The sequence below is a fragment of the Canis lupus genome, chromosome 5, assembly GCF_003254725.2.
Source record: "Canis lupus dingo isolate Sandy chromosome 5, ASM325472v2, whole genome shotgun sequence".
In the NCBI taxonomy this organism is placed as follows: domain Eukaryota; kingdom Metazoa; phylum Chordata; class Mammalia; order Carnivora; family Canidae; genus Canis; species Canis lupus.
This window is the reverse complement of record NC_064247.1, coordinates 63,228,061-63,235,528: the sequence shown is the minus strand read 5'-3', so window position 1 is coordinate 63,235,528 and position 7,468 is coordinate 63,228,061. Positions and strand designations below refer to the sequence as shown.

General features: G+C 50.0%; 1 protein-coding gene across 5 annotated transcripts in view; it reads left to right on the top strand.

The window, feature by feature from the left end:
* Positions 1 to 226: 226 nt before the first annotated feature.
* Positions 227 to 7,468, top strand: part of LOC112646872 (beta-catenin-interacting protein 1) — a 155,555-nt gene continuing 148,313 nt past the window's right edge. For 2 of the 5 annotated variants that reach the window (XM_025427232.3, XM_025427230.3), the window contains exon 1: positions 409 to 470. The gene's annotated coding sequence lies outside the window, so the exon portion shown is untranslated. Of the gene's footprint in view, positions 471 to 7,468 lie in introns of all 5 variants that reach the window. The other 3 variants (XM_025427235.3, XM_025427233.3, XM_025427231.3) reach the window with 3 other exon arrangements.

Below are 7,468 nucleotides of genomic sequence, written 5' to 3'. Positions count from 1 at the left end.
AGTGTCCCCACGCTCCGCGCAGCACCCGCCCGGGACGCAGGAGGCCCGCCCCACAGACGTATTTAACCAATGGACGTGCCCGCGCACCCGGGGCCCCGCCCACACCCGGGCCCCGCCCTCGGCGCCCCGCCCTCGCCCCGCCCCTTCCCCCAGGGCCCTGCGGTGGCCGCGCCTCCGCCGCCCGCGCGGAGCCAGATGCCGCCCCCTCCGCCGGTCCCTCCCCCGGCGGCCTGGCGCCTCCCTCCCTCCCCGCCGCGGTGACTCACGGAGCGGGAGGCGGAGGCTCAGGCGGCCGCTCCCGCTACTGCTGCTGCTGCTGCTGCTGTTGCTGTTGCTGCTGCTCCTGCTCCTGCTCCTGCTGCCACCGCCGCCGCCGCAGTTGCTCGGGCTGAGCGCGCCCCGGAACAGGCCGCCGCGCGCCGCGCACTGACCCGCAGCCCCCGCCGGCCCGGCCGGGTCGGGCGGCCCAGGTAAGCGCCGAGGCCGGCCCCGCGCCCACGGCGCCCGGGCCCGCGCAGCGCTGGAGCTCGGGGGAGCCACCGGCCCTTTGTCTCCCGGGGAGGGGCCGCGGAGGGCGCCCCCGACCCCTCTCGGACCCGCCGGCTGGTCCCCGGCGCGGCGCCCTGGTCTGGGCCGGGCCTCCCAGCCCCGCCTGGTCGCGCCGCCGCCCGCCGCCTGCCGCTCGCGGCCCAGACCCCGCCGCAGACCACCCCGCGGCCGTCCTCACCTTCGCCCAGGGGTCGCCTCCACAGGTGTCCGAGCCACCCACTCTGTGTCCACCGCACCCCGTCGGCGTGGTTGTCACCGTCCGTCCGTCGCACTCCGGGTGCGGTGCCCTCCGGACTCTCCCCTCACCCGCTCCCCGCGCTCAGCATCCCGACCCTCTGTTGAGAGCCCCTCCATATTTCCCCAAACTAAATGCTGCCAAGGTTTGGCCACTGGGCCGCCCTTCCTCCCTCTTGTGTGACTGAACTGTCGCTTCCCCATTCCGCCTCTCCTGATGAGTATTCGTGGAAGGTGCATAGTGCAGGCACATGTTTCACCTGTATGATGGGTGTGTATATGTGAGCCTGCAAAAGGAACCACTGGGAGCCCCACACTGCACTTGTCACCTCCTTTTCATCGCCCCCCTCCCAACCACCTTTCTTAGTTTTGAACTTGGTAACCGAGGCACATAGCTAGGTCTGGACACCCGACTTCTGTTAGGCCCCACATGCCTCCCTCTATCTCGTGTGCTGAACTTGTCTGAGCAGTACTTGCTGTCAGGTTAGCCCCTGGGAAGGCTGGGGAGGCTTACATTGGCAGCAAATCAAGAGTTTTATGAATAATGAGATGTGTGGCTTGCAGCACCTCCTATCTGAGAATCTAAGTATGTTATAGCTGTTAATTATTTTGTCTCCTGTCACTCAGAGAACTTAGGGAAGTGTGCCTGGCTGACTGCTGGGTAAATTGAGGCATGGAGTGTGTCAGTCAGTTTGTCCTGAGGTTTTGTTCCCAAGTACCTTAGATCTTAGCTCCTTGCTGCAACTCCTGGGCTCTTGTTCCTGGTCTTAGACCCTAAATGATACTCATCTTTTGGGCCATTAAAGTGTCCAGAGATACTAGTTTCCTTTGATTTAAAGCAGGACTTTGAATCGTAAAAAAGGTGCTGGCTTTTTTTGTTTTCATTTGTTTTTATTGAAGTTCAATTTGCCAACATACAGTATAACACCCAATGCTCATCCCATCGATGCTGGCTTTTAAATGTCGGTGTGTCATTTACGGTTTTCTGGTGGAGTTAGTGGGCCTGGTAAATACAAGTTGCCTTATAACGTGGAGACTCATCCATTCAGTGGTGTAAGTGCTTACTATGTGACAGGTGCCATGCCAAGCACTGGGACTCCCATGGTGAAGACAGACACAGCCCCCTGCCCTCCTGAAGCTGACATTTGAAAGAGGAGAGAGTAAACAAATAAGCAGACAAAATCATTTCAGGAGTGTTAAGTGCTCTGCAGAACCGGTTTGGATTTTATTCCAAGTGCAGTTAGAAGTTGTTAGAGGATTTTAAGTGGAGAGGTGATAGATAAGATCTAAGTTTTCAAAGATCGTTCTGGGTGCTGTATAGAGACTGGATTGTAAGGCGCAAAGGTAGAAGCAGGGATGCCAGTTAGGAGATAGATCACTGTAGCTTCTGGGCAAGAGATGGTAGTGGCTTGGGGGACCAGGGTGGTAGCCGTAAAAGTGAAGAGGTGGAACCAGTCTCCTCCCCCTGGGAGAGGCTGAGAGCTGTAAAGTTAAACTATAGGGAACACCGACTCAGATTTACAGACAATTTCTAGATCAGGTTTAGCTCAGCTAGCCTTACTCAGCACCTATTGTGAGCTAGATACTGTGGTAGACTTCAGGGATACAGAAAAAAACAAGGTGAATAGGGAGTGGTTCCTTTTTTTTTTTTTAAGATTTTATTTATTCATTCATGAGAGACAGAGGGAGAGAGGCAGAGACACAGGCAGACAGAGAAGCAAGCTCCCCAGGAGGAGCCCAATGTGGGACTCGATCCCAGATCCCAGGATCATGCCCTGAGCCAAAGGCAGATGTTCAACCACTGAGCCACCCAGGCGTCCCTAGGGAGTGGTTTCTATATTATAACAATGTGCTCACAGAAAGGTCACCCTCTCCTTGATGGACGAGAGTTTGTGGGTTTAAAAACCAGTTAGATGGAGGAGCACAGAACACACTGGGTTTCATTCCCATATCCAGTTGCATTACTTAAACGAGAGCATTATTATTGCCCTGCTGATGCTGTAAGATGTTGTTCAAAGAAATTGGGACTGTTCTCATGGTAGATGAGAGAACCAGTCAGTGGCCATGCACTTGAAATATTAACCAGAATAAAACTTGATTTCTGTGCTGCTCCAAATCTGTGCTGTCAGAACATGTCAGAGCCAGGGGGTTGTGTAGACCAGCCCCCTCTTTTCTGGATAGGCACCTATGGCCCCTAGAGGCTAAGTAACTCTTGAAATCCCATAGCACTTTGTACATTTTTTATTTTTTTTTTTATTTTTTATTTATTTATTTATTTTTTTTTTTTTTTACTTTGTACATTTTTTAATGGCACCTGTCAATTTTGACCTCTGTTTCAGCTCCAGTGTACCAGTATGACTCAAAGCTTTCTGAGGCTAGGATCTCTAGATTCATTTTGCATCCATTACAACGTTAAGGTCAGTGTCCTGCATATAAAAACAAAAACAAAAAAGAAAACAGGGGGATCCCTGGGTGGCGCAGTGGTTTGGCGCCTGCCTTTGGCCCAGGGCACGATCCTGGAGACTCAGGATCGGGTCCCACGTCGGGCTCCCTGCGTGGAGCCTGCTTCTCCCTCTGCCTGTGTCTCTGCCTCTCTCTCCCTCTCTCTGTGTGACTATCATAAATAAATAAAAATTAAAAAAAAAAGAAAAAGAAAACAAAAAGCTCATCAATTATCAGTTGACTCTTCTGAGTGTCTCAGCACCTAAAACTAGAAGCCAGGAATCCTGGCCCCGGCCCTGTCCCTCATCAGACCACACTTCCCTGCAGATCCCTCTTCATCCAGGGTGCAGTACAGTGGTAAAGCCAGCAGTCTCTACCTCACTGAGTTCACAGAGCAGGGTAGCCCTCCCCTGATGGATCTCTTCTCTCTCCAGCCCTGCCTCCAGAGAACAGCTGTGGGGGGCGCTGACCCAGTAGTTATTTGACACTCAGCAAAGATGAAGTGTAACTCTTAGTCAGAGCATGGACTTTGTACCAAGACTATCTGGGTTTGGATCTTGGTTTCTGCCATTATGAGCTTCTTGACCTTCAGCAAGTAACTTAACCTCCCTGTGCCCGTAGCTTCCCCATCTGTAAAATACTAATACTTCCTTCAGGGATGTGTTTGGGAAGATTGAATTAGTAATACCTATCAGATGCTTAGAACTGCACCCAGCACTTGGTTGAAGTAGTAGTTATTACTCTATTCTTACTTGTTTCTTATCTGCCACCAGAATTTAAGCTTTTTGAGGACAGAGATTTTGCCCTTTTTTTTTTTTTGTCTACTGTTGTAGTCCAGTAGGCACTCAGTAAATATTTGTTAAATTGAATGACTTATTGAACACCTACTATAAAGAACCAAGAACAAGATCACCAGGTTGCATGGTCTAATGAGATTATATTTTGTTGGGAGAGACAAGCAGTAAATAGGTAAACAAAATGCAGGAAGGTGAAAAGGGATACAAGGAGAAATGAAACAGGGTACTAAGATGGAGATGACTGGGATAGGGGTCAGGATCAGAACTCTAGCTAGCTCTCAGGAGATGACTTTGAATGGGGACCTGGCTGATGAGTAAAGGGGACAGCGGGGAGCCATAAGCACCATAAGTGGTGCTGGAGCATGGTGAGCAAAGAGATGACAGGGGCCAGATCTGTGGCCATGGTGAGGAGTTTGAATTTTACCCCTCAATTCTGAACAATAGGAAGTCACTGCATGAGAACTCTTCCTTGAGGGTCCATGCCAGGAGAAAGAGCAGGGTGCGAGGAAGAGCAGTGAGTGGGTTCTCCTTGTTCTGGGAAGGCTTTTGGTTTTTTTTTTTTTTTTTTTTATGATAGTCACAGAGAGAGAGAGAGAGGCAGAGACACAGGCAGAGGGAGAAGCAGGCTCCATGCACCGGGAACCCGACGTGGGATTCGATCCCGGGTCTCCAGGATCGCGCCCCGGGCCAAAGGCAGGCGCCAAACCGCTGCGCCACCCAGGGATCCCTCTGGGAAGGCTTTTGGAGGCCAGCAGGCTAGTAGTGTTGACTTTATTCCTATCAGGTTCCTCATTTCTCTGGCCTAGGGTACCCAGGAGATGCAGGAGCCATCAGCTAGGTTAACAAAGGCCCAGGTATGTGTGTCTGTGTGTCCTGCAGATTCCCGTGAGCCTTCTTCTCCCCCTGAGAATGAGAGTAATCAGTTTCTCGAGTTGAATGAACAAGCATTGCCAGCTCTTAGCATCTTGCCTTATACAAGAGTGGCGTGTCTTGGGTTCTCTGCGCCGCTCTGTATTGGAGTTAAAGCAAATGGAGTTTTGCTGCTGATTTTTGTGTGCATCAGGGATGGCCATACACATATATGTCACAGTGTTTTTGTTGGAGGTATTCTGAGATTGGATAGCTCTCCTCCCCCCAGCCCACCACCACCTCTCTTCCAGCCCCCTGCTGAGTATCACTTGGCCCCCTATAGTGGGCCCAGCCACCCATGAATACCTCCTGTTTGGTCAGGAACACGGTGGTACCTAGAAAGCATTGGCTGTCTTTGGTCTGAGCCGAGTGCAGTTTGAGAAGCTCAGCAGAACATCAGAGAAATGGTATTTAGAACCCAGGGCTTTAGCTGGTCAGGAATCCAGAGTTAGACTCCTTAAACTGGGTGCTGTTGGCCGGCTTCTCATTCAGGCATGCCCCCTGCCAGTTGGTGTTCGCGATGCCACTTGCTCTGCTAACCTTGTGAGGCCCATACAAGTCAGTGGGAATCTAAACTTGGTATTGCAAGTCACCTTCAGGCTCATGGGACATTTCATTGGCAGAATGCAAAATGCCTGTTAGTTGTATGTCCTCTGTAGCCTTGTAAAAACCAAACCCAGAGTGGGTGCAACCCTTTTCTCAAGTAACTTTTTTTCCCCCAGTGAGAGTGCTGCATGCTCATCGAGAAAATGAATGAAAATGGGATTTTACATACATTGTCTCCTTTAATCCTCACCCTAGTTTCAGAGATAGCACCATTAGTACCATTTTACATATTCAGGAGCTGAGGCCTGTAAAGGTTAAGTAATTTGTTAGAGATCAAGCTAGTCAGGAACAGTCAGGATTGAAACCCAGGCAGTATGTCTCCTGGTCACCAGCTCAGAGCCCCATGTTAGAGACTGCTTCTCAGCAGAACAGTAGAGAAGAGAAAGATCTCTCTTAAGCCCAGTGTGGGTGACACTGTTAGTGTGGCCAGAGTTAGCTGAGTGGCTGCTGCAAAGGGTTTGAATTCTACGCCCTTTCCCTGTCTCATCCGACCTTGGGCAAGCTAATTAACCTCACTTGGCCTTACTTTCCCCAACTGTAAATGGGGATAATGATACTTGTACCTTCATAGCTCCCAGGGGCATGTGATGTTTGAGCCAAAGTGCTTTTGAACTTCTTTTATGAAAGGGCTCTGAGCACCAATTGCTGTTATACTTGGTTATTAAAGACCTATTATGCCCTGATCCTCCACAAAGCCTTGTTAAAAGGGGAAGACAACAGTCCCTAGAGGGAGAGAGGTGTCTTTCTGGGGTGGACACAGCTGGACCAAAGCATTGTCTTCCTCCTTCTGAAGTTTCTTAAGGATTGAGGGTCATGACTGTTTCTCCATTTTTCCTGGTCATGTTGTACTGTATAAGCTTCTGTGAGCAGGTCTGTATACTATGCCTCATAATATGGTTGAGGACTACTGATGGCAAAGCAAAGAAGGGGAATGAAGGGCTTGGTTTCTAATCCTGGCTATGATGTTTTTATAAGACAAACCAAGAACACAGAGATACCAAGCTGTGATGGCTGTCTTCCATTCGTCCTTCCTTCCTACCCTCCTTCCCTCTATTGATTCACTGATTCAATTAATAAATATTTACAGAGCTTTTATTTTTATTTATTTTTTTAAAGATTATTTATTTATTTATTCATAGAGACACACACAGAGAGAGAGAGGCAGAGACACAGGCAGAGGGAGAAGCAGGCACCATGCAGAGAGCCTGACGTGGTACTCGATCCAGGGTCTCCAGGATCATGCCCTAGGCTGCAGGCGGCGCTAAACCGCTGCGCCACCAGGGCTGCCCTACAGAGCTTTTATTATGATCTAGGCTCCACCAAGCATTGGGAATATTGTAGTGAGCAGAGTAAAAATAGTTCTTCCCCATGCAAAGCTTATAGTCTAGGGCCAAGAGACATATCATATATATGGAGTCATGTGAATAAAGAATGTTTTGAACTCTTAGGGAAGAGTCATATATATATATATTATTTCTAGGTATACACATTGGCTTCTGTGGGGACCTGCCCTAGGTAGGCATTAAGGTGGAGGACTGTGTTTGGCTCCCCAGTAGGCAAGGACAGAGTTAATAGGTTAGAGCTCTTCTATGTCATACATAACAAAAGCTGCACTTGGTGTGGGCAGTAAGAAATCCTTGCCACTTCAAGTCTTAAGCTTTGTTACTTGAGTTCAAGTCAGGAGAGAGTGATCATAGGCTCTTCTGAAAGTTTTTTGAATTTATGCCACCAAACTGGTGCCTTTCTTAAGAAATGACCACCAGACCTTGTCTGTCCAGAATTCTCTCCCTGCCTGTCAGATCTCCCTCTGCCAACTCTGGAAAGCAGGCAACATAGTAGCAGGTGGTCTGTGGGGCCAGCTGCTTGGTGCTCTCCAGCATGCCCACGGGGTTCCTGAGGGAACTGGTACCTCTGGACACTGTGTGGGGTCA